The sequence below is a fragment of the Eubalaena glacialis genome, chromosome 7 (assembly GCF_028564815.1).
Source record: "Eubalaena glacialis isolate mEubGla1 chromosome 7, mEubGla1.1.hap2.+ XY, whole genome shotgun sequence".
Lineage (NCBI taxonomy): Eukaryota > Metazoa > Chordata > Mammalia > Artiodactyla > Balaenidae > Eubalaena > Eubalaena glacialis.
In genome coordinates this window covers 84,486,714-84,514,138 of record NC_083722.1, presented here as the reverse complement: position 1 = coordinate 84,514,138, position 27,425 = coordinate 84,486,714, and the positions used below count along the sequence as shown (strand labels likewise).

The 27,425-nt window shown below is 39.2% G+C and overlaps 1 protein-coding gene across 12 annotated transcripts in view; it reads left to right on the top strand.

Annotated features, from left to right (window-relative positions):
- FHIT (fragile histidine triad diadenosine triphosphatase) overlaps positions 1 to 27,425 on the top strand; it is a 1,499,836-nt gene that overhangs the window by 15,678 nt on the left and 1,456,733 nt on the right. For all 12 annotated transcript variants that reach the window (XM_061195478.1, XM_061195467.1, XM_061195479.1 and 9 more), the window contains exon 2: positions 20,017 to 20,065. The gene's annotated coding sequence lies outside the window, so the exon portion shown is untranslated. The remainder of the gene's footprint in view (positions 1 to 20,016; positions 20,066 to 27,425) is intronic.

Genomic DNA, 27,425 nt, shown 5'->3' with positions numbered 1-27,425 from the left:
TCCCCCAGGGTCAGGAGGGAGCAGAGGGAGAGACGACAGGCTGGCACCATCACCCTGCAGCTGTCAGGCTCTCCCTTCCTTCTTTCAGCATCTGAGATGGCTGACTCAGTGTGAGAGGGCCTCACCATGTCACCACAAGAACGCAGTCCTGGGAGTCGAGAGACCTGGGTTTTAGTTCTGGCTCTTTCACTGCCTTATGAATGTCCTGTCTTCTCTCTGGGCCTCCCTTTCCACATCTGTCAAGTGAGGGACTTGGATCTGATAATTCTGAAGTCATGTGCTCTCCAACATGCTATGACCAAGTGGAGAGCTTCAGGGATCTGAAAAGCCTTTCCGCTTACCCTCTGCACAAGGGCATTTGCCTGGCGAGGCAGGCTTCAGGGCCAAACAGACCTATATCTTGCCTTAGCTAATTTACTTAGTACTCAGTTTTCTCATCCACTAAATGGGAACAGTAGAAGGTTGTTGTATGCACAAGAGATGATGTTTGGAAAGCATCCAGTGCTGTTTGACACATCACAGGGATTTAATGATGCTGCCATTTTGTTACTATTATTATTATTTTGTTACTGTTATATATTATGTTTATATCTTGACTCAGTACTTTTCTGTCTCTTTGTGATTCAGTTTCCTTTTCTAAAAAATGGAGATAATAAGAGAATCTACCTCACTGGTTAATTGTGAGGATTAAATGAGATAATACATGAAAGTGCATGGGGTGCTTCCTGGTATATAATAAGCACCAAATACACACTAGCAATGATTTTAGCTATCGTTTTTTTTTTTTTTAATTAGTCACAATACCTTAAATAAAGTAAAGAACTAGATAAGACAAGGTGACTGGGGGCAGTTACCATCTCTAATACACATGCTGAAGCAGATTTCCCAGTTGTCTAAAAGACCCAACATTTTCCCTAAGCATCTCGTTTATCATAGGGAACAGTAAATAAATAATGTCAAATCTATAATTGAAAGTCAAATATCTGTATCCAACATGAGTTCTTAAACCTGGATGCTGGAGTCTCTTTAACATCAAATGTTCCATGTATATATATAGGAAACAAAAATACTAATTGGAAAAGATATCTGCATCCCTGTTTTCATAGCAGCATTATTTATAATAGCCAAGACCTAAGTGTCCATTGATGGATGAGTGGTTAAAGAAATTTTGGTATTTATACATACGATGGAATATTATTCAGCCATAAAAAATGAGGAAATTCTACCATTTGTGACAACATGGATGGACCTTGAAGGCATGCTAAGTGAAATAAGTCAGACAGAGAAAGATAAGTACTATATGATATCACTTATATGTGGAATGTGTAAAAAAAAAAAAAAAAGCATTCCCCTCCCCCTGCTGCAAACCTACACCAAACTCATAGGAAAAGATCAGATTTCTGGTTATCAAAATGTACAAACTTCAATTATACGATAAATAAGTATTAGGGTTATAATGTACAACATGATGATTATAGTTAGCACAGCTGTATGATATATGGGAAAGTTGTTAAGAGAGTAGATACTAAGAGTTCTCATCACAAGGAGAAATTTGTTTTTTCTTTTCTTTTTATTGTATCTTTATGAGATGATGGATGTTAACTAAACCTATTTATGGTAATCATTTCACAATATATGTAAATCAAACCATCATGCTGTACACCTTAAATTTATACAGTGATGTATGTCAATTATTTCTCAATAAAACTGGGAAAAAATGCAATATAGCTACAGTGGAGAAATGGAAAAATAGAGGACAACTAAAACAGTGGAACATAGATACTTCTGGGGATGACAAGTGGAAAGTAGGAAGAAATGAGGCAAGAGATTTTTTTTTCCTAAAGTCTATGTGTTGCCATTTGATTTAAGCTATTATATATTTTACCTTATAATAAATAAAATTTATTTTGCTGAAAGTAAAAAAAGAGAAGAATCTAATGTTCCAGGTCCATGCTGTATCTCCACATACGGAAGAGATATATTAGTTAGAAGAGACCTAGTTAGAAGAGACCTTATTTTTTATTAGGTTACTATAGGCCAGGCACTAAACTAAGACCTTTGTGGGGATTCTCTCATTTCATCCTCACAGCAACTCCAGGGGGTGGATACTCTTATTATCCCTGTTTACAGATGCGAAAACTGAAACACAGAGAGGTTAAGTATGTGCTTAAGGACACCCAGCTGGCAAGTGGTGGTGCTGGGATACAGATGCATGTCGTATGACATGGGAGAGAGCTTAAGCTCTCCTAGCTGATGTCCTCAGGTGGTCAAGAAGTCAAACCTGCTTGGTGGCTACTCTTTCTGTATTAATGAAGTCTGATGGATCAAGACAAGGATATAAATGGACTTGCTTTTTACCAGTGACATAACAAATTAACATTATTCCTATTGTTTCCAAGATCATTCCATTTCATGTAAGGGAATGAATTTCAATATGGAATAGACTTATTTAAGGAAACATCAATATTTTTCTCAAATTGGCAGCATCAAAACTATATTTATGGAATTAAAACATATTGCATTTATATAATGCAAATTCACTTGGAAACAAGATTTCTTTATCTTTTTCTGTAACTTAGCTTGCAGCTGTTGGCATCAGTCTTTTTTTTTTTTTTTTTTTTTTTGGCTGTGTTGGGTCTTCATTTCTGTCCGAGGGCTTTCTCTAGTTGCGGCGAGCGGGGGCCACTCTTCATTGCGGTGCGCGGGCCTCTCACTGTCGTGGCCTCTCTTGTTGCGGAGCACAGGCTTCAGACGCGCAGGCTCAGTAGTTGTGGCTCACGGGCCCAGTTGCTCCGCGGCATGTGGGATCTTCCCAGACCAGGGCTCGAACCCGTGTCCCCTGCATTGGTAGGTGGATTCTTAACCACTGCGCCACCAGGGAAGCCCCAGTCTATTTTTAAAACACAAAAATAAATTGTTTCTTGTTAACTCCATTGGATTTGCAGGCAGATAGTAGACAGAGTTGCTGTCCATGAGGCCAGCATCTTGGTTAGAGGTCCCAGATTATTCTATGAGAAGGTGCTATTTGGAAAAAAAAAACCTTTTCTTACCAACTGCATAAGAAAATTCATTTTAGAAAATAAAAAAAGACAAAAATGCTCAAAAAATAAAGTAACATTAGCTTTTCATCTCCTCAGTATAGCACTATCAATATTTCAGTGTAGGGATTTCCCTGGTGGTCCAGTGGGTAAGACTGTGCTCCCAATGCAGGGGGCCCAGGTTCGATCCCTGGTTGGGGAACTAGATCCTGCATGCCAACCTAGAAGTGTGCAGGCTGCAACTAAGAAGTCTGTATGCCACAACTAAGAGTCTGTGTGCCACAGCTAAGACCTGGTGCAGACAAAATAAATAAATAAATAAATATTAAAAAAATATTTCAATGTGTACCCTTTCCATCCTTTTTTATTGCATATGTAAGTTCTAAGTTCTGTTAGCTTTCTAAATTGGGATCACACTTTATATGTAGTTTTGTTACCTTTTTTTTTACTCATCAGGGTCTTGCGGTGCATTTTCCCATGTCATTAATGATTGCAAAGTACTCTTACTATTAGAACCTGCAACCTATCCTAATTGTTTTTTTTTAATTTTTAAATTTTAATTTTAATTTTTGGCTGCGGTGGGTCTTCGTTGTTGCACACGGGCTTTCTTTAGCTGCAGTGAGCGTGGGCTGTTCTTTGTTGTGGTGCGCGGGCTTCTCATTGCAGTGGCTTCTCTTGTTGAGGAGCACGGGCTCTAGGCACATGGGCTTCAGTAGTTGTGGCTTGCGGGCTCTAGAGCGCAGGCTCAGTAGTTGTGGTGCATGGGCTTAGTTGTTCCGCAGCATGTGGGATCTTCCTGGACCGGGGCTCGAACCCGTGTTCCCTGCATTGTCAGGTGGATTCTTAACCACTGTGCCACCATGGAAGCCCCTATCCTAATTGTTTAACATTAGGTTTCCCCCACCTCTACTTCTGGTATATGTTAGCGAAGAATATTTGCACATATGCATATAATTACATATATGCAATATTTGCATATAATTACATCCACTATTCTTGTCTTAGGATACATTCTCTGAAGTGGAAATGCTGGGTTATATGGTAAGCTGTAGGAGTAACTATCTAGTTTTTCTTCACTGCAGGCAGTGCTCCCCTGCGCACCTAGACTCTCCACTAACAGCTTCTCCTGGGCTCTGTTTCCCAGGAGCTTCAGAGAAGAGACTATGGAGCAGGAAGGTGGTGGGGCAGTTAACAACATCCGTCTTCAGATTCTACTCGTGGACCAAAATAAACATGTTGGGTTGCCAGTACCAGCCTTAACATATCCTCTATTATTTGATATTTAACTCTGTCAGCTCAGAATGCTTTCAGCTGCACGTAATAGAAAACTTGACTTATGGTGGCTTTAAAAAATAGGGGATTATTTCTCCCACATAACAAGAAATTTAGAAATGTGTGGTGGCTGTGGCTTTAGTTCAGCAGCTCAGAGATGTCAAGGAGAGTGTGTCTACAGCATTCTTGGCCTTTTCTTAATGGTCACAGGATGGCTGCGGGTGAAGCAGGCATCATACTTCTGTTCAGGGAGTCAGGTTGGGGTGTGAGAACACAGATGAATAAGACACATTTTTGACCCTGGGAGTTGTTAACCTGATTTTAAAAAGTGGTGCTTTTTTCTCTTATTGCAGAAGTAATACATGTTCATTATAGAAAATATATTTCAATGGTAATCTTACCACCCAGAGGTAATCACTGCTCTCATTTTGGTGTTTATCCTTTTAGTTTAGTTATAAATCCACAAAAAAGTGGGATTTTTGATTTATGTACTGCCCCATAACTGGCTTTTTAAATCAGCATCCATCTCACTGCCTAGCACCCGGTAGATGGTTTAAAGATTTTACTGGAAATTTAATGAATAATTTAAAAAATACACTATGAATATTATTTTTCTATATCTCTGAGTAGTCTTTACAGTATATATTTTATAGTATAATTTTTAATAGCTGCATATCCCTCAATTGTTTGAATGTTTCATGATTTATTTGACTCAATCTCTGTTATTTTATATGTAGATTTAAAAAAAATTTAACTATGACAAATAATACTGCATTGAACATCTTTATGTGTGTGTGTGTGTACACAAATCTTATTTCCTTAAATTCCTTTCATAAGTGGAATCACTGGGCCCAACGAAATGCCAATTTTACAGTCCTTGATTTATGTCATCAAATTGCCCTCTTCAAATGTACCATTTTACTTACCACCAGCAATGTGAGTTGTTATAACCTTGTTTTAGTTTTTTATTTTTAATAGATATTTTTTTGAGTTGGTAATATATTTGTCTGATTCAAAAATCAAGACAATGCAAAAGGCATAAAGTGGAGTTTTACTCCTGTTCCTGTCCCCATACTCTCATCTCTGCCCCCATTTCCCTTAGGGTAGCCACTTCTACTAGGTTCGTTTGCATCTTTTCAGTATTTTTAATGCACACAGGCAAATGTGTATATAAATTATTTCCCTTCCTTTCTTACACAAAAAGTAACACACAATATACACTGTTCTGTATTCTTGCCTTATTTGGTTAGGCTGCTGTATAATGTTCCATTATGTGAATATTCTGTAGTTTTATTTATCTAGTCTCCTGTCTAGCTTTATTTGAGACCTGTGTCTTTTCAGCAAAACCAGGCCCAAGTGAACTATGTTATTCTGGCCCTGCAGCTACACCACAAATAGGAGTAGGAAGCTATATCTTAATTTCCTAGACCTACTGCCTGGCTTGCTGCACATTTTGACTTAGCCTCCCAGGGTGTAGTTGGGAGTGTCTGAAATATACTGAATCCAAGAAGGGAGAGAATTGCACAGGTAGGTTTATCCCCTTTGAAGACCCACTGGCTTGTCTTTTTTCCCTAGCTGTGATTGTGAGATATTTTCATGTTTTAGTTTGGGTAAAGAGTAACCCCCTCCATTCTCATCCAAGGGATGGTGGCTCCCATAGGAAATTATGTCTTATTTTTTAAGGAATTCATTGTCACAGAGTGCCAGGTGTATGGTATGCTCCCTCAAGAGGCTCTGGGGAAGAATCCTTCCTTGCCTCTTCCGGCTTCTGATGGCTCCAAGCATCCTTTGGCTTGTGGCTCCATAATAATTTACTTCACTTGGCTTTCTCTGTATCTTCTCCTCTTCTTTCTCAAATCTCTATCTGCCTTTCTCTTATAAGGACACGTCATTGTTCTTAGGGCCCAACCAGATAATCCAGGATGACCTCAAATCAAGATTCTTAACTTAATTCCTTCTGCAAAGACCCTTTTTCTGAATAAGGTAACACTTGCAGGCTCCAGGGATTTGATGCAGATATATCTTTTAGGGGCCACCATCCAGCCCACTACAGGCTTTGAGTCTAGCACTCTGATTGCAGAATCTGTGCTCTGCCCTGTTAGACCATATCCTGTGAAGTGCCACAGAGAAAGTCTGTTTTCTCTTCCACATGGTAGTAAAAGGCTAAGGCTTATTCGCTCAGTGTTGTATCTTCATCGCCTTGCACAGTGCCTTTTGCACAGAGGAGGTGCTCAATAAAATGAAATGGCTTTAATCACTGAATTTCCATAGAATTTATGAAGGCAGTTTTCACGTCTCTTATTGCTTTTCTCCAGGCTGAATATTCCCCAGGTACTTCAGTTGTTCCTTATGTGAAGTTCGGAGCCCCCATCTTTCTGGTTGCCGTCCAGTACATACTTGCTAATTTGGCCAGTCCTCCTCTTAATATGCCTTCCAGATTGAACTCTTGATAAGATTTAAGTAACAGGGTAGAATGAGACTATTAATGCTCATAGTTTGTACACTGTAATTCTTAAAGTAGCTCTAGGTTGTATTCATTTTAGAGTAGCTGCTAAGGTCATTTCTGGTAATTAATAGCTAAAGACAAAAAAAAAAAAAAAAAAAGAAAGAAAAGAAAACTCTGCCATACTAGTAGTCCTACTTAGTCATTGAGTTTTTAGGGCCAAATACAGCCTCAGTTATGCTAATGCAAGTTTTATCGATTTTGCATTCTGAGGATGGATTTTGAATTTGGAAAGAAAATGGTCCAAATGTCACATTCTGGGGTTTAGTAGAAAAGGCAAGCATACTCATTAATAAATCCAGTTTTCTCTCTCCATTCCATTTTGTTGAATCCATGGAAAAAAAGTTGTATGTTTTAAGAGACCTGAGTGGTGATCCAATACAATTTTCTGCAAGAATGAATCAGGATTTTCATGACAAAATATTAAAGAGAACGTTTTTCTTCTTAATTTCTACCTGCTGTGGCCTGAAGTTGGTTGAGTTTTTTTTTTTTTTTTTTAAATCACATTTACCAACTGCTTGTGTTAATTTTCACGTACTTGTACCCTAAACAAATTTATGCTCTTGGTGCTGTATGTGCTGCAAGTTTCACTGCTGTCAAAACATGTTTTTAAAAATAACCCATGGGTTTTAACCAGTACAGTCAAGACAAATTAGGTTTTTTAAGAAGTAAAATCCACCTTAATATTTAGATCAGCAAGATGTTGTTATGACTAACTTTTGGCTTTATGTGGTAAGATAGGACCGAGGCATACTAGAGGCATACTAACGCTTTAAAATTTTTTCTTTCAATCAATTAATTTTTTAAACTAGGGGTTAAAACAAGGAAAAGATAATAACTCCCAGGGGTGGACTCCATGTGTTCATTTACTCTATTATACCTTCTGCATCTTGAAGCCTGGTTTCTTTGAAAGGAAACATTTTGCAGAGAAAGCCCTCTGCTTGGAACTCCTCCCCCTCACTCGTTACCTGGCTACTATTTCTACCTGAGGCTATAGCTTAAATGTCTCTTCTGCAAGGAAACTTATTCTGACCAATAAGACTAGTAGTTCTTATCTTATAAGCCCCCTTGTACTTCATTTGCAGTCTTCATTACATCAGTTTCAATCACCTTGCTAATATTTGTCTTTTACTCCAGTCTGTAAACTCTATGAGGTAGGGCTGTGTCTGTTTTCAACACTCTCCCTAGATCAGTGTTTGGCCCATAGTAGATGCTTAGTAAGTTTTTGTTGACTGATTGGTCAGAGGCTGCAAAAGTCATTTAAGGGCTAATTTTAACAATATTTGCATTTCTGTGTGTGTGTGTGTGTGTGTATACTAAGCTAATAGCAATGAGCTCCTCTTTTCTTTCTTTTTTTTTTGCGGGGTGGGGGGGTGGGTACCACTGCATCAAATTACTGAAGTAGAAAAAACAGTTGACATTCTGTTTTAAAGTGACTATGTATTTGACCCACTTCTACTCTAGTAATGTCATCACGATTGTATCTCATTGCTGTGGGTTCTTGGAGGCTGACAGGCAGAACAAGTTGCTTCAGCTCACGGTCCTCATCTGTCATGCAGAACAGCTTGCAGAATCTTATTATGTGAATGAAATATTGAGAGAGAGATATTTTTCTTCCTGGGCTATCAGGGTAATTGAAAGTAACCGTATCAGGGTACAGGGGGAAAATGCAGGAAAACAGACTGCTTTTGTGAAGGGCAACTCATCGGCTCTCAGAACTGCAGGTATCTAGCCTCCCAGGGCAAAGTGTTTCCTTTTATCAAAAGGCCTGAGATTCAACATTCTTTCAGTAAGGAAAATGCCTTGGTTCATGTTACCACCCCTCAGCTGCCTGATGAGATGCCACCACCATGGTGCCTTTGGAGGTGTATCCCACCAGATGCAGGGCACGAGCTTGGTGTGTTCTTTAGCCAAGGAAGAAAACCGTTTTAGTATTCCAGATCAATAAAGTGTAGTAGAAAATTGGAAATGTGCTATGAAAAGTCATTAACCAGAGAAATTCTACTGTTCCTGAGTTTTGGATCAGAAGAAATAATAACACTTGACTGCTTTTCTAGTTTATATTTTACAAGCTTGGCCCTGGTGCAACGGAATATCAGATAATACTGTATCAGTGACACTTTGCCTTCTAAATCGTTGGTCCTGTACGTATAAATTGAGCTCTATAGAATAGTTTTAGTTCACAGGAAGCCTTTTACGTAACACTGGTCGAAAGCACTAATGTGGTGACGCAAAGCAAGGTACAGTTCAGCAGTCATTCAAGTCATGACTTTGTTATATTTTGAGATAGCTTTAAAATCACTTAGTCGAACAAAACTCTAAAGTACTGTAACTGCCAGGTTGCTTTATCTAATTTATGAAACAGAGGCAAAGGAAATTAACAATAACCCTCCATTTACCATTATTAGATTAGCTATTACTGAAACTGCAGAAAGTATATAACCCTTTACTTTGTGTTCACTTGAATTTGGTTATTAAGCTTTGATGGAACTTTCATTTAACCAAATGCCTTTGTTTACAACAATAAGCATGTTAAATCTTTTGTGTTCTGAATTTGATATGAGCATTTTAGTACATGCCTCCTGCAAAGGCATGTTAAAGTTACAGATTCTATTCATTTGTGTTGTGTCAAACATTATCAATTCAATCTAGTTAGGGTCTTGTTTTTCTTCCTGACTTTAAGAAATGTATCTTTTTGCTGTAAGGCTTCTACTTTTTCAAGAATATAACCAGGCATTAACAAACATGAAACTACTTCTCAGAGCAGCTTCATAAAAATTGATTTTTCAAAATTAAACAAGCATCTGGTGGGCTAAAAATGCTTTATACCTGATATTTAAAAGATATTTTGACTATTGCCAAAAGAAATCAATTTCTTCATGCTGTCTCCCTTGCAGATGCTGTCATATGCCACTGGGTTGTGTAGAGCACAGGCTCTCGAGGGAGGCAGGCTTGGATTTGCACCTCACCTCTATCACTTACCTGCCTGTGACCTTGGACTTCACCTCTTGGGGAAATCAGTTAACTCTAATCGCCCTCTCCTCAGTGTGTATTTGGGTTCATAATAGTACTTATCTCATAGTGTTTGTTATACGTGAGGGGATGCATGTAAAGAACTCAAAAACCTGATTGTTATTATAACTTGTGTTTGTGTGTCTGTGTGTGTGTCCATACTCTACATACATGTTATCGACTTGACTGAAAATTTACTGATTTTAAATCTGGTTATAATAATGGAAATGCTGTTATCCTTTCAGGACTTAATGTTCTAGTATCATGACCATATCTAGAAGTGACATAGAGCATAGTTATCATTTTGGATCTATTCAGAGCCATTGCTTGAAAACAAGTCACTGGGAAGGTGGCTATTTCAATTGCAGAGATTGGAACCAAATCCATATTCCAAAGAAGTCTTTACTTGAAAAGTGGAACTTTATTTCAGTTCTTTTAAATTGATGTAAAAGCTGAGATAAAGAGTGTTTTAAATATGTGAAATAGAAATACATGGCCTTTCCAATAAGAAGGGCTCCTGTTGACAATTTGCTGTTGGTTTTTCGCTGACTTTATCTGTTTCTCACATCTTTTAAGCTTCTCTCTAACTGCCTTGTTCTCTCTACATTTTCCATCTTCATCTCTGTCTTTTATATCCACATTTTTGGGGTAGTGTAGATGGGTTTGGAGAAATCCACACTGTGTCACCCAGCATCCTTTAGACCAGTAATCCATACAGGAATGATAGGAGTTCAGGCTAGGAGATCTGGTCTTTGATACTGGTTTTCAGCAAATTTACACAGTTCTTATGGGGATGGAATTTTTCTCCTCATGTGTACCATCTTCTGTCTGCTTGAATAATGAGTCATAGAAAAATGAAAACTTCTTTAACTATGAAAGTTTCAGCAAGAAAAAAATGTTAGGCCTTTGGTGTTAGTATAATGCAAAATAAGATAGCATTTAAAAAGTCTCTTCTTCAGCATCATATTGACAGTGCCCCTCACTTGAGTCAGGGATTGGGGACTTACTGAGATACACCATCTGGCAGAATACGGAAGGCCAGTCTTGTGCCAACTGAAAAAGCTGCATCAGTTCCAACTCTTGTGTACTTTGCACATTATTGGATGTCTTGCAAAACGTTTATCACTTTTTAATTAGGAAGGACTAAGGGATTTTAGGACCCCAAAGAAAATGCCAGCAGCCCAAAGACAGAAAAATTATCCAGTGGATCATAAGGGGCAGTAGGTGTTTCACTTTGAGCTTGCACAGGAAACAAGGATAGTTTCATACTAGGATCTTTGTTGGGGGGCACGTATCCTTGGTCTGTCTGAGCGGAACTGGGGACCTGGTCTTTCTATTATTCTGACAGTTTCCCCAGCTTGTTTCTCTTGCAGCATGGCCAGGCCTTGAAAGCACATGCCAAGAGATCAACTCTGTTCTGCTTCTTGGCCTATCATGTAAACTGTGGCCTGTCATGTTCATTAAAATGAAAATTTGTCGAATGGAATTTGCCTGACTGGCAGAATAGTTTAAATGTCAGATGTTGTTAGGCCTGGATATAAATATTATGTTTCTATTGTTAATTAATTGCAGTGCCTCAGTACCAGTGATCCAAAATCCAATTTAGTCTGCCATAGGCCTGTGGATAAGGGCCAGAGATAATGAATGCAGAGGGAAAAAATGTATTCAGAGTTTCCATTGTATGTCAACGTCCTCTTAGAAAAATAGCAAATTTTGGTGTGTCACTACAGTTTAAGAAGGGCAAAACAAGACAGAATTAAGACTCATTGTCTTTTGAAACCTCTCAAATGTTACTTACTGTTGCATCTATTCCACTGCTAGCCCTGAGTCTGTCCCAGCATCAGAATTCCCAAAAGATGCCGCTCTGTCCCCTTTCTGTGACTCCCCCCCACCCATTGTTTCTATCTCTTGAGTCTGTTGTTTTGTTCCCCGCTCATTTCAGACCTGTAGAACTGAGGTGTCTAGCCCCGTAATCCTGCTCAATTCTCTTTGCAGTGTTCATTTTCCTCTCTTCCACTTACCATCAACCCTTCCTTTCTCTTTCTTTTTGTCCTTAGTTTTGGTCCCCAGGCTCAACAGCCTGTCTGTCAAGTCTGCCACTGTTTGTTAAGATCATTTTGCTTCCAAATTGAGCTGGTAGCTGAATATCACTCCGAATATCACTGCTAGAACTGTCTGCATTACAAAGAGGAGCAGAAATTTTGCTGCTGGGGCCCAGACCTCAAAACTGACTGTTGTTGCAAAGCCGTGAGCCAGCAGGCGTTTGTGGCTGCCATTCTCAACCAATATTTTGTTGAGTACTTGCTGTGAGCATGGCATCTGACCCAGCCACCTCTCTGGGTTCCAAAGGCAAGTGGGTGTGCCAGGCGGAGGAGGACTAATTAAGACTTTGGAAGGCAGGACTAATGTGGTCCAATGGTCAGGGACCCTCATTTAATTCCTGGCATCCTGGTCCCTGCCAACCTCGTTCTGCCCCTGTGATTATGCCAGCTGAGAAGCAGGGAAGGGAAGATGAACTTTGGTTTGCTCTGAGTTTCCCTGTCCAGCAGTGTCTATCAGATTAAAAATGAGAGGGAAGGAGGCCAGAGAATCTTCCAGATGGAGAGTTCAGAGGAGGGCACAACCAGACTCCCTCTCGGCAGTGACGTCACTGGGCCATTCAAGCACTGGGCCAGGAGCCTGCTGCCTGACCCTGTAGTGGAGTGGAGTGGGGGCTGGCAGAACAGTCACCCTTGGCTTAGGGTGGAAGCAGATTGAAACCAGGCACATGCAGGCCACATGGTAGAGGCAGAGCATTTACCCTGAGGACTGGCAGCCTGTTTGGAGGTGGGGCCCTTCATTCTGGACTCCTCTTAAGGGCGAGTTCCCCAAGTTACGTAGACAACTGCAGAAACCAAATGGGGAATTGGTGTTCTCCAACCTCTCTGTTTCTTCCTTTAGAATGAATCAGCTGTGTAAGAAAGGTGACCTTAGATAGGCTGGAGGCAGCAGTAACAGCAGTAGCCCTACATCCTTGGATGGACGCACATGTGGACAGCAGTTCCAGGCAGCAGGGGTTTGGTGAGGACACAATGCACTGACACTCACTTGCCACACCTCGTGGTAGCACAATTTTGTAACTAGATTCCGTGTTCATTGAAAAGTATCCTTATGGATACTCCAGGAACAGGGTTTTGCTCAAACAAGAACTGTTTTTTAGACTAAGGCGATCTGAGGTCTATGAAATTCTGGAATGATAACGAATGAGGCTAAACACTGAATATCTGGCTTAACCTTACTTAAAAATTGATTATTTTAATGTTACATCCATACAACCTCAGTTTCTCTCTGAGATGAACCTCTTTGTCTCAAATTCAGGTTATTAGAGTTTGGGGAGGGTTTGTGCTATTGGGAGCAGAGCTGTTTGACTTGAAATGTCATCTCATTCTAAGAAAACATACTAGGGCCACGTTAGGGCATCCCTGTGCAAATGTCACGTTGTCAGAGTGTCTCCTCCTAGGATTAGACTAGCCACGGTACTTCCAGCCCTGTCTTACGGTCAGACAAAGCCACTGAGTTCCTCCACAGCCAGGGCGCCAACCTGGCCAGGGTCATGCTCCCCGAGATTTCATGGAATTTGATTTGTCTCTAACTCTCTGCATGTTAAGATGCTAATTATTGGTTGACTGGTATTCTGCTCCTCAGATGTCACCTAATGATCTTCCAGGGCTCATGCTACTTGGCAAATTTATTTTTCCAATGCCTGGCAAATATTACAGCATTGAACAGGTGTGGTGAGGATGAGTTGTGTTATATTGTGTGTGTGTGTGTGTGTGTGTGTGTGTGTGTGTGTGTGTGTCTCAGGCCACAGAAGTGTAGACTTCTGTAGAGAGATATCTTTTCATCTTAAAAAAACCTAGAGTACAAATTAAGAAAATGAGAAAGAAAGAACAAAAATAAAAAGCTAATCTCAAGTAAAGAATTTTCAATGTTTTCAATAATAACACAAACATAATATTCCTTTAAGCAAATTTCCTTGGGTGTATGTTGACACTGGCCTAGAGGATGTAGATTCAACAAGGAGCAAGAAAGGTGTGGTCTGAATCACCACACCTATAAGAGGTTCTTTTACAGACGTTCGATGCTTTCGTTTGAAATAAAAATGAGGTGCTGGCCAAAAAAAAAAAAAAGATGTGGTCTGTATCTTTGTTGAACTTAGGGTCTGTTGGAAAGACTTTCACTTACATTTTGACAATATTGATCAGTTATCCATGTGAATAACAAAACTAAGGAATATTCCGATCTCAACTCTAAATACATCAGTTTCACAAATTCTGAAAATTACTCTTTAAGAAACACATGCATATAAACTGAAATAAAATTTCTGGGAATACATCTGAGAAGTCTCAGGTTTGGGGGATCTTTTCTGTTGTTTGTCGTGAGGGTTTAAATCAGTCTGCAGATTCTCAAATAATTTCATGTGTTTAAAATATTCATTTATCATCAGGTAGTTTAACCAAGGCTATGTTTTCCAGCTGCCTGGTTTTCACGGATATGTAGAAAAAGGTTTAAGAATCTTCTCTTAGTTGAAAATTGGCTATCATTTGAAAGAATGCTGCAATAATTCGTCTGCAGCAACAGCTCACTGAGCGTAGCATAAGAACAGAAATGAGGGCTGAATTTATTCACTGTCTTCATTCTTGTGTCTTGTCTTCATTCCTGAGTGAACAGACTTCTTTCCTAGGTATATACATAATTGTTAAAGACTTAAAGGTCAATAACCAGTCGCTTAATGTGGCAGTCAAGTCAGGTGAGGGCTGCAGAATGCAGCAGTGGATGCAAATCTCTCAGTTCCAGGCAATGTTGCCTTAAGGAAGGTGCAGTTGGATGGTTCCCAAAGATAGGTTTTAATTGGGGGAAGATAAATCACAGTCAAAGGAGGTTTTTATATTTGAGAAAGATGTTTGTTTAAATTCAGACCAGTATTTACCTGGAGGCTGGATAATGGAGTGAGGGGCTTGGTGTTGATAAAGGTTTTCTGGGCAGCTATGCTCTGGAAAACCACCAAGATAAATCAGTGTGTTATTGGCCTGTACTGCTCTGCCTCCGTGATTATGTCTTTTGGGAGCAGCTGAAGCCTAAGCCTCTTTGGATTCATTTAAATCTAATCTGTGTCTTGCAGAAGGTCATATGAAGGTTAGAGAGTCCACCTGCTCTACAACAAAATGGGGATGAGTTAGGCATGAGGGGAACTGGGAAAAGGTATAGTGCATTGTAGCTGCAGGTGAAAATGTTTTCATGGCCAGTAGAAGTTTAGGTCTTTGGATTTTGGGGTCAAGGTAAACATGGGAAAGAGGACTCGTTTGAGTGGCTATTCTTGACTTTTGTCCAGAGATAAGTACTTTGGGCACTAGAGCGAGAGTTTTCTGATCCTGACCTGCTCCTACTTCAGATATCTAGCATACATATACGGACAAATGTTTGGGTACCAGAGGTATACACAAAGACTGTGGAATCCACTTGTGCAGCTGACTCTTGAACACGGAGGGGGTTAGGGGCGCCGAGCAGTTGAATATTTGTGTATAACTTATCATCAGCCTTCCATATGTGTGTCCATATCCGAGATTCTGTGGATTCAATAACCACGAAGAGTGTAGTACTGTGGTACATAGTTATTGAAAAAAAAATCCATGTATAAGTGGACCAGTGTAGTTCAAACATCCTGTTCAAGGGTCAGCTGTGCTTGTTTATTCAACAAGTATTGACTGAATGACTATTTAGTGCTAGCATAGAGTCTGGGGCTCACAATGCCTGGGCAGGGTGAGTTTGGTTTAAGCAATAAAAGCCATAGGTTTTAAAGAGCTTAGACATTCATTAAGGTCATAAAATATAAACACAGGAGAAGGTAATAATTTAAGACAATAGCATGCATGCCTGTCACAAGGCATTCTATGATTAAGGAGACAACAAAGCTCTGTTTTAAGACCAGTCCCACCACCTGTCCCTTTACCTTTCTGGGAATGAACCTTCAGTACTGGCTACCCTTTCTTACTCTTCTGCTTTCAGCCTCTTAGTTTCAACTGGATCTGCTCATCACCTTGACACATGCTCAAGTTTTTTCTGTTTACGAACTGTACAAAGAAACCCTCTTTCAGCACTTTGTCCTCCAGTTGCTACTCTCTTTCCTCTTCTTCACACCCAAACGTGTCTAATATTGTCCTTACTCACTGTCTTCATTTTAATGATTTCCACTTATTTCTTAACCGACTCCAAACTGAATTCTGTCTCAGTCCACAGAACAGTTCTTCGTTCAGTTCCTCAATGACGTTTACATTGTAAAAAGGGCAGAGCCGTTAGCGCGAGAGCCGTTAGCGCGAGAGCCGTTAGCGCGAGAGCCGTTAGCGCGAGAGCCGTTAGCGCGAGAGCCGTTAGCGCGAGAGCCGTTAGCGCGAGAGCCGTTAGCGCGAGAGCCGTTAGCGCGAGAGCCGTTAGCGCGGCAGTTAGAGGTCCTGCCCAGTCAGCCTGGCAGTTGTCCTCTGGGCAGAGAGTGCGGTGAGAGGCGGGTCGCGGCCTTCTCCCCAGGCCCCTCCGGAACCCGGCCTCGGGGCCGGCAGGTGACGTGGGGGGCCCAGGGACAGGGCTAGGGCTGTGTCTGCAGAGCTCCAGAGCCCTTGCCTCGGCCGCCCACTGGCGGGGCTCAGGCCTTGAAGTAGCAGCGGACCTCTCCCCCGTCCCCACCTCTGTGACCTAATGGCAGCGGTTGCAGTCTTCATGGGTCCCAGACCATGGAGGCCTCATCAGCTGGAGTATACGGACACTGCCCTGAAGGTAACAGCTTCACCCCAGCCACCATGTTGTGACGAGAGGCACACCCCATGTAGAGGCCACAAGGAGGTGTTTCAGCTGATAGCCCCAGCTAAAGTCTCAGCTAACCCTCAGCAACTGGCAGGCATTTGAGGGGATGAACCTTCAGGTGATTCCAGGCCCCAACTTTCAAGGCTCCCAGGTGAGGCCTCAGGCACTGTAGCATAGAAAAGAGTCGGCTTACTGCACCCTGTCAGGATTCTTGTTCCATAGAAACCATAAGAGATAATAAATTATTATTATGAAGTCATTAATTCTTAGGTAGTTGGCTTTGTAGCAATACGTAGCGAATGCAAATGCCTATTTTATTATTACTAACTTGTATTTTGCCTAATATTAACTTACTTCCACCAACTTTCTTTTGGTTCCTATTTGCTTGGTATATAGTTTTCTGTACTTGTCCTTTCAAAATCTCTTTCTGTTTTAGATGTGTTTCTTATAAACATCACATAGCAAGGTTTAAAAAAATTCATTTTGAAAAAATTTTATTTTAACATGCATTTAAGCCACTTACTCTGATTACTGACATATTTGAACTTCTTTTAAATATTTTCATTTGTGTTTTCTATTCACTGTGTTTTCCTTTGTTTTTTTCTCCATCCCATTCCAGTCTTCTACAGAAAGAGAATTGGTTGAGTTTTCTATTCTCTAGATTGTTCCCTTCACTGGTTTGGATACTTCAGTTCTTCTGGTGATTACTCTTATGTGTTTTTAAATCGTGAAATAGAATATACATACAAAATAATTTTGAAAGTGTATATCTGCAGTTTAAAGAAAATAATAAACTGAACATCCAGATACCTGTCCCCAAGCCAAGAAATAGTGCATTACCATATTCCAGAATCCTCTTAGACCGTTACCCCATTACAGTCTCCTTCCTCACTCTCAAGGTAAATATAGCCTGAATTCTGTATAAATCATTCATTCCTTTGCTTTTCTTCGTAGTTTTTGCCACTTACATGTAATATTTCAAAACAAGATAGTATTTATTTTTGCCTTTTTGAACATCTTATATGCGGAATAATATATATAGTCTTTTGTGACTTCTTTTGTTTTACATCATATTTTTGAAAGGCATACATGTTGATGTGTGTAACTGATTCATTGATTTCTCAAAGCTGTGTAATATTCCATTGTAAAAATCTATAAAAATGTGTTTATTCATTGTACTGTTAATACCTGTTTCTGTTTTCAGTATTTCTTGCCATTCTAGCATTGATGCTAGAAACATTCTTGTACATGTCCCTTTGAGCATACATGAAAGGATGTCTTTGGTTATGTACATAGAGAAAGAAATGCTAGTTATCTTTAACAAGTTCATCAGTAGCTGTAATGCATATTTTTAACAACTTAATCAGTATCTTTTCCTCCTAAACAATTCATTCCCCCCTCCTTTATTCCATATGATTGTGGCCAACCACTCATTTCATCTTATTTGCAAACCCTAAAAATTGGTCGTTATTGCTATTGTAGGTTTTTGACAAGCAGGGTTTAGTAATTATTATCCAATACCCATTATTTATTTTTGAATTTACTAGATTTACTGTCATACTTGTTAATTTATTTGTTCACTATTGCTTTTTGTTCCTCTTTCCTTCTGGGATCAATTCCTTATTATTCAAGTATATCTTTTAGTATTCCTTTCAGCAAAAGTAAACTACTGTGAGCAGGAAATAATTTTTTTTTTTCTGAAAAATGTCCTTATTTCTCTCATTCTTGAATGATAATTGGTTTAGCATGGCTATAGAATTTTCCTTGAACTTTTTTTCACTTGGAACTTAGGACATGTCATTCCACTGCTGTCTTGCTTTTATTTTTGCTTATGACAAGTTGTTTTGCAAGGAGTCTATTTTTTCTCTCTGGTTGAATTTAAGGCTTTCTTTCTATCTCTGGTGTTCTGTGGTTTCCTTCTGTTGTATCTACCTGTAGATTTGCTTTTATTTATCTTGTTGAGGTCTTGGTATGCTTTTTCAAGAGGATTCATGTCTTTCATTCTAGAAAATCTGCATTCATTATTTTTTCATATTGATCCCCTCCCTTTCTTTTGAGCTATGTTTTGTTTAGCATTTCTTTGTGTTTGAAATAGAAACGGATACAGCTCAATCTCTATGTTGTCAGACCATAAATCTCTCAGACTTTATAAAATGTAGTATTATACTATTTTATCTAGTCTTCCCCAAATTATGTTTCCCCCAACTCTATTGCAATCCACATAACACAGGGGGAAGGAGAAATTTTGATGGTGTCCTATGGAGGGGCCTTATCTCCTGCATTAATATTCCAAGATTTACATCATAGCCCACAAGTCTGGCCTTGTTCTTTGGTGGTCATGCATCAGCGGTAATGGGTTCTATAGTGGGATAGGGGGATGTGAAGGGAAATAGCCCAGTAGGGGCTAAAGCAGTTACTTAGGACATTAAAGGGGAAAAAAAAAAAAAGAAACATGGGAAGACCATGAAGTAGTTGACCATTCCCAACTACTATACCTTAAGAGATGTTAGGACCTAGCCATGAATGAGAGAAATAGGCATATTCCATTTATTTTTGACTATGGAGTCAACATATGAGTAATGTTGGACTACTATAGAATCAGCCCCTTGAAACCTTAAGTTATTACTGTTGCTTGGCAACTATAGTTTACCACATCTCCTATCATACTGACTTGTGTGTGGTCAGCACATTGTATGTTTTGGTTGCAGGGAGCTTAATTTAACATGCCTAGATTTGATTTGAAATGCCAAGTTTGGCTTCCTCTGTTTTATGAGTTTCTCACTACCGAGAGAAGGCTACACTCTACCTAGAGGAAGGAGGATTGTATGTGTAAGCTTGCACACATTTACTCATAGGGGCAAGTGGTGAGGTCTGGATTGGGAGGGCCATGCACTCCATATGAATGGAATAGGCTCCCCCAAGTAAAACTCCCAGGGAAATGCAAATAGAGTGTGCAAGAAAGATGGCGCTAAAAGATGTAAGAAAATAAAATGCTTGGTCAGATCTAGTGTGCTGCATAATGTTTAATTTGATTTTCATCTCTGCACTTTATAAGCTATTTCATCTCTGCACTCCTCCGTTCTGTTGAGGAGTTCACACCCCAAAAGATTTGACTATAGATCTGGCCAGGTTTATGTGAGTCAATTTTGGGTAGATGTGTGTGCCGTTTTCAGTTTATGACTTTGTCTTTCATTGACCTCTTGTACAGGAGGTATGAGGCACAAAGTTTTATCAGTGGTTTATTTGGCTAGCATCACATATCATGGCATATGGAAATTCTACTTAGAGACGTGGAGAGAAGACGTTTGCTGTTTTACTCGCAGATAACTCAGTGCTTTCGTTTTTATCTCTTTGTAGCTTTGAAGCTCAGCAAAGAAGGGAAATCCATTGAGAACAGTCTGTAAAGGTAAGTGTATTTATTACATGGCCTTGACAAACATTGCCTTTACAACATTGATTTTTCTTTTATTCAGAGATTTAAACACTCGGATTAAAGGTATAGCTGACAGGACAACTTCCTTAACCACCTGCTTGTCCTCCCTCATAGGCAAAAGTGCTGAGCAATAGTTAGCAGAGAGCAGGAGGAAATAAAATGATGTGCTGAGGGTAGCCAAATGCAATTGTATGCTTGCTGACTTTTGCTTTCTTCTCAGCAGTTCAGACATTCCAATGGAGCTAAATTTACTAAGATTAATGCTAGATGGAAAAAGAATGCACTCGTACCACTTCTGGTCAATAGTTAAATAAAACCAGCTGGCCAAATAAAGCATTTAAGATAAAATTCAAAGTGGCATTTCAATTGCGTTGGATGAAATTTATCATTAAAGTCAGTTGTGCCATTGTGTGGAAGAGCTAGTTTTGTAGAAAGGAGAAAGTTAGTCAGTTTGGTGTATCTAATTTCATTCCACCCAGTCACTTTGGACGCTAAGTGAGTTAAGGAAATGAACTTCCAAGTTTGAAGCAATGGGGAAAGTACCTACTCAGCCTCCTGTGAAACATTACAATCGAGCTGCTTTTTACATGGAAAAATGTAATTGTTTACTCTTTCCTAGGTATATTTATAAGCATACCGCTGTACAGCATTGTTCTTTGATTCATTGTTTAATTTCTGTTCTGCATGAAGTATTTTAATTTAAAGAATTCATTCTGGGGAATTATAGGGCTGCAGTTTCATCAAGAGTCTTTGGTGGCCAGGGTGAAATATGCCATAATTTTACATTTGTTTTCATCATCAAGTATGTTTTTGACAATTTTAGGTTTTTTTTTTTCTGTCATTTTTATTACAGGAATCATGACCGTGACCACTTTAGTTAAAGTTGGAAAAGCCATTTTGATTTACCTTATATTTTAAGTTATTCCTAACTTTATGAGAAATCTACTTCTGGAGCTGAACTTTTAATATTTATTTTGAGGGTGAAAAGGAATTTTACAGGGAAATTGGAGAAAACCCCTTTTGAATAATCAAAACATGAGCTATAAAAATATTGTTTTGAGGACTTGCTTTGGGATGATTAAACTCTGGTGCATGAAAGCTCGTTGGCTTGGAATTTTTCTGTAATGGTTGGCCACTAGTGAAGAAAAAAATACCTTAAGAAGTAGATAATTCTTACATTCAGCCATATAACTTACACATCTCTGGACCATTGAGCCACATCTTGGAATAAAGCAGTACTTGATAGCTTTTAGAAATAAATTCTCATAAACTGTTGGAGTTAGTGATGATGTAGCAGTCTTCAGAACCTTGAGATCTTTAGGTACAGTTATGGTGCTCTCATTCTTCTTGGAAAGTATTTTCACACTGGTACAGTCTATTTCCTTTACTCTCATTGAAAACCCTTTGTTATTCTGGTAATCTGGAGTCAGACATAGATTTAGTTCTGGTTTGACTTTTATGAGCTATTGGACCATGGACAAGTTATTCACCCCCTCTGTGTTTCAGTTTCCTACTTTGTGAAATGGAAATAAAACTATTTTGCTCCTAAGGTTGTGGAGCTTAAATGAATTATTATGTGTTGAGGGCTTAGAACAGGTCCTGGTCCATGATAACTACTCAGTAGATATTAGCTGTTGCTGCTCTTGTTAATATTACTGTCATCATCATCATCATCATCATCATCAGCGTTAGCATCCTTATGGATTTATTCATTAGATATTTTGAGGAGTCTGTTCTTTTTGGAAGTGTAAGGATAATGTTTCAAAAATGAGCATGTTGTTACTAAAGAAGGGCAAATTCTGCTTTGGCTTTAAGAATCAAATGAAAAGATAACTTTCAGGTAATATGAGAAGTGAGGCCTCTGTAAGTAAAAAGTTGTCAGGTTGAAGTTTTGTTGGTGTCAGGGTAAACACTATCTTTGGCTGTGTGTGGGCAACTACTAATTAATATAGTCTTAAGTGAGTGATCTATTGCTACTAGTTAGATTGAGGAATTTTTGAAGAAAACCTTATTAAGTTTAGAGGAACTTCTTCCCCCTCCCCTTTTTTTCCTGTCATGTATGTTTTCCCTTTTTAACTGCACTTTATTTTCTTTTGAAGTAATTACAGTAGTGGAACTATACCTGGGGACCCTACTCAGGGCCCTAAGTCAGCCTAAGGATAGGTGCATGACCACAAGCTTGGTTAATGGGTGCTTCTTCTTTGGAATTTGAATCTTGAGCTAAAGGATTCTCCTTTCTCCCAGTCAGCATTCTGCCCTGACAGTACCTGCCATGAGACCACTGTAGCAGTTCCCATTTCCCAGCTTCCACATCTGTCTTGGTCACTGATGGTGTTCAGCCCTTATTTTCCAGTCTTCCATGGATTTGCCGAGCCTCCAATTTCCTTCCCATAATCCTTCTTAAATTAGTCAATTGGTTTCTGTTGCTTGCAATCACAGAACCCTAATAGAGTAGTTTACACGTTAGGGAGCTAAATTTGGAATAAGTGGGGTGTGTTTGGAGGTTTACGTAAAAATACCATTCACTACTTTCTTCCATCATATTATAAGTAGCTGAACGTTTTGCAGCAGATGACATAAGGTGAAGAGTTCTCAATTATTATTTCAAAAGTGAGCTATTTTGTTGGACTCTCCACTACTCTTGTGTTTGGTAAAAAGAAGTCACTTTTGGCTGCTTCTCGAAGCTCTCAAAGGATATGTGTATATGTGGGGGTAGAGTTGGAATTGAGAAGAGAAGCAAAGAGGTCATCCTTCCAATTTCTGGAGCCCTGGTCTCTTTGTGGCATGGGTATTATGAAGGGACTGTGATTTCCTTCTACTTATCCCAGCATCCCAAAACAAAACTATTTAAATATTTTTATACTTTTGCCTGAATTTTTATTGCTCTTTTGAACACTTTTCTTGCCCTACTGAACACCTTCTTTTCAATGGTGTGTAAAATGTGATTGAAAACTCAGTTACTTAGGTCTGTGGCACTGCTTGTGGTTTCCCGAGAATGGAATGGGCAAATTTGCCCTATTTCCCCTTGTGTCTTGTTTGTTGACTGCTTCTCTGTTCTGTGCAGTGCCTAGAACAAAGCTGGTTAATGATTTTTTCACAGGGACATCAATTTTTCACTCCTACTGTGAATAAATAGCACGACAACATTGTATGGTGGAAAGAACCTTAGCTGAAGCATTAGGAAACATGCCTTCTAGTTTGGGCTCTACTGCTTGCTAGCTTTATGACTCTGGGCAAGAAACCCAACTTTTCTTAAGGTCTCAGTTTTCTTCACCTGTAAAATAGGGTAACCCTTGCCTTATCTACTGCGTAGGGCTGTTTTGAGGATGACGTAAAGATAATGTATGTGAAAGTGCTTAGGAAATTAAAGTGCTGTGTAATATCAATGTGTTATTATTATTGTTAATATCATGCTATTTATATTTATTAAACAGATTGAAAAATCGAAGGATTATTTTATGACGCTGAATAGGAAAGGGAGGTAAATAAAAAAACAAAAATAGAAACAAAACTCTGCATAGTGCTTGTGCTGGAATTCTCTATTTGTGCCTCCAGCTCTCATTCCTCTGAAATGCTGTGTGTCCCAGGAGGCTGACTTATTGTCAGCATTCCCTGGGCTCCCTTGCTCTCTGGCGTTCCACTGGAGTAGCCAGAGGAAGGCACTGGGCGAAAATCGGAGAATGCAAGGTTGGAATATTATCCCCTACCTTCCTTGCAGCGCTGCGGGTTGACAGTGGCTGTATTCCTCTAAGGAAGGCCACCAGGGTTGTTGTTGGGGGCCTCTCTTCTGCAGCTGCAGCTTTTTTCTACTATTTGGTAACTGCTCCTTCCTTTTGCCCCTTTAAGTTAGCAGTTTATTTCTGCTAACTCCAGGGTACTGATGTCTCTTGGTTTCCCTTAACCTTGCCCACACCCTTCATTAAATTCCCCTCAATTACCCCAGGTGATGGTGCTGTCTTTTTTTATGCAAATTTTTTAAACATCTTTATTGGAGTATAATTTCTTTACAATGGTGTGTTAGTTGCTGCTGTATAACAAAGTGAATCAACTATACATATACATATATCCCCATATCTCCTCCCTCTTGGCATCTCCCTCCCGCCCTCCCTATCCCACCCCTCTAGGTGGTCACCCAGCACTGAGCTCATCTCCCTGTGCTGTGCGGTTGCTTCCCACTAGCTATCTATTTTACATTTGGTAGTGTATATATGTCCATGCCACTCTCTCACTTCGTCCCAGCTTACCCTTCCCCCTCCCCGTGTCCTCAAGTCCATTCTCTACGTCTGTGTCTTTATTCCTGTCCTGCCCCTAGGTTGTTCAGAACCTTTTTTTTTTCAGATTCCATATATATGTGTTAGCATACAGTATTTGTTTTTCTCTTTCTGACTTAACTTCACTGTGTATGACAGACTCTGGGTCCATCCACCTCACTATAAATAACTCAATTTCGTTTCTTTTTATGGCTGAGTAATATTCCATTGTATATAGGTGCCACATCTTCTTTATCCATTCATCTGTCGATGGACACTTAGGTTGCTTCCATGTCCTGGCTATTGTGAATAGAGCTGCAATGAACATTGTGGTACATGACTGTTCTTGAATTATGGTTTTCTCAGGGTATATGCCCAGTAGTGGGATTGCTGGGTCGTATGGTACTTCTGTTTTTAGTTTTTTAAGGAACCTCCATACTGTTCTCCGTAGTGGCTATATCAATTTACATTCCCACCAACAGTGCAAGAGGGTTCCCTTTTCTCCACACCCTCTCCAGCATTTATTGTTTGTAGATTTTTTGATGATGGCCATACTGACTGGTGTGAGGTGATACCTCATTGTAGTTTTGATTTGCATTTCTCTAATGATTAGTGATGTTGAGCCATCTTTCATGTGTTTGTTGGCAATCTGTATGTCTTCTTTGGAGAAATGTCTATTTAGATCTTCTGTCCATTTTTGGATTGGGTTGTTTGTTTTTTTGGATATTGAGCTGCATGAGCTGCTTGTATATTTAGGAGATTAATCCTTTGTCAGTTGCTATATTTGCAAATATTTTCTCCCATTCTGAGGGTTGTCTTTTCATCTTTTTTATGTTTTCCTTTTCTGTGCAAAAGCTTTTAAGTTTCATTAGGTCCCATTTGTTTATTTTTGGTTTTATTTCCATTTCTCTAGCAGGTGGGTCAAAAAGGATCTTGCTGTGATTTATGTCAAAGAGTGTTCTTCTTATGTTTTCCTCTAAGAGTTTTATAGTGCCTGGTCTTACATTTAGGTATTTCATCCATTTTGAGTTTCTTTTTGTGTATGGTGTTAGGGAGTGTTCTAATTTCATTCTTCTACATGTAGCTGTCCAGTTTTCCCAGCACCACTTATTGAAGAGGCTGTCTTTTCTCCACTGTATATTCTTGCCTCCTTTATAAAGATAAGGTGACCATATGTGTGTGGTTTTATCTCTGGGCTTTCTATCCTGTTCCATTGATCTATATTTCTGTTTTTGTGCCAGTACCATACTGTCTGGATTACTGTAGCTTTGTAGTATAGTCTGAAGTCCAGGAGCCTGATTCCTCCAGCTCCGTTTTTCTTTTTCAAGATTGCTTTGGCTATTCGGGGTCGTTTGTGTTTCCATACAAATTGTGAAATTTTTTGTTCTAGTTCTGTGAAAAATGCCAGTGGTAGTTTGATAGGGATTGCATTGAATCTGTAGATTGCTTTGCATACTATAGTCATTTTCACAATGTTGATTCTTCCAATCCAAGAACATGGTATATCTCTCCATCTGTTGGTATCGTCTTTAATTTCTTTCATCAGTGTGTTATAGTTTTCTGCACACAGGTCTTTTGTCTCCTTAGGTAGGTTTATTCCTAGGTATTTAATTCTTTTTGTTGCAGTGGTAAATGGGAGTGTTTCCTTAATTTCTTTTTCAGATTTTTCATCATTAGTGTATAGGAATGCAAGAGATTGCTGTGCATTGATTTTGTATCCTGCTACTTTACCAAATTCATTGATTAGCTCTAGAAGTTTTCTGGTAGCATCTTTAGGATTCTCTGTGTTTACTATCATGTCATCTGCAAACAGTGACAGCTTTACTTCTTCTTTTCCGATTTGGATTCCTTTTATTTCTTTTTTTTCTCTGATTGCCATGGCTAAAACTTCCAAAACTATGTTGAATAATAGTGGTGAGAGTGGACAACCTTGTCTTGTTCCTGATCTTAGAGGAAATGGTTTCAGTTTTTCGCCATTGAGAATGACGTTGGCTGTGGGTTCGTCATATATGGCCTTTATTATGTTGAGGTAAGTTCTCTCTATGCCTACTTTCTTTAGGGTTTTTATCATAAATGGGTGTTGAATTTTGTCAAAAGCCCTTTCTGCATCTATTGAGGTGATCATATGGTTTTTATCCTTCAGCTTGTTAATATGGTGTATCACATTGATTGATTTGCGTATTTTGAAGAATGCTTGCGTTCCTGGGATAAACCCCACTTGATCATGGTGTATGATCCTTTTAATGTGCTGTTGGATTCTGTTTGCTAGTATTTTGTTGAGGATTTTTGCATCTGTGTTCATCAGTGATATTGGTTTGTAGTTTTCTTTTTTTGTGACATCTTTGTCTGGTTTTGGTATCAGGGTGATGGTGGCCTCGTAGAAGGAGTTTGGGAGTGTTCCTCCCTCTACTATATTTTGGAAGACTCTGAGAAGGATAGGTGTTAGCTCTTCTCTAAATGTTTGATAGAATTTGCCTGTGAAACCATCTGGTCCTGGGCTTTTGTTTGTTGGAAGATTTTTAATCACAGTTTCAATTTCAGTGCTTGTGATGGGTCTGTTCATATTTTCTATTTCTTTCTGGTTCAGTCTCGGAAGGTTGTGCATTTCTAAGAATTTGTCCATTTCTTCCAGGTTGTCCATTTTATTGGCATGTAGTCGCTTGTAGTAGTCTCTCATGATTGTTTGTATTTCTGCAGTGTCAGTTGTTACTTCCCCTTTTTCATTTCTAATTCTATTGATTTGAGTCTTCTCCCTTTTTTTCTTGATGAGTCTAGCTAATGGTTTATCAATTTTGTTTATCTTCTCAAAGAACCAGCTTTTAATTTTATTGATCTTTGTTATCGTTTCCTTCATTTGTTTTTCATTTATTTCTGATCTGATCTGTATGATTTCTTTCCTTCTGCTAATTTTGGGGTTTTTTTTGTTCTTCTTTCTCCGATTACTTTAGGTGTAAGGTTAGGTTGTTTATTTGAGATGTTTCTTGTTTCTTAAGGTAGGATTGTATTGCTATAAACTTCCCTCATAGAACTGCTTTTGCTGCATCCCATAGGTTTTGGGTCGTCTTGTTTTCATTGTCATGTGT